The sequence below is a fragment of the Arachis ipaensis genome, chromosome B06 (assembly GCF_000816755.2).
Source record: "Arachis ipaensis cultivar K30076 chromosome B06, Araip1.1, whole genome shotgun sequence".
Taxonomy (NCBI): Eukaryota; Viridiplantae; Streptophyta; class Magnoliopsida; order Fabales; family Fabaceae; genus Arachis; species Arachis ipaensis.
Window position 1 is genome coordinate 84,491,165 of NC_029790.2, and position 242 is coordinate 84,491,406.

Genomic DNA, 242 nt, shown 5'->3' on the forward strand with positions numbered 1-242 from the left:
AATCCTAGGGGCATCTAGCCTAGGAATTCTCATCACAACACACGGTACTTAAATGAAACTTAAACCGTACCTCTTGTAGCTAAACCAATTGAGCCTCTTCTTTGGAATTCTTCACAACCTTAGCTCCAAGCCTTACCAAAGCTCCTCAAGCAATACCCATCTCCCAATTGTGCACCAACATCACCAAATACACTAACATAACCAATGTCACATACATACATCAACCTAGGGCTCATAAAACT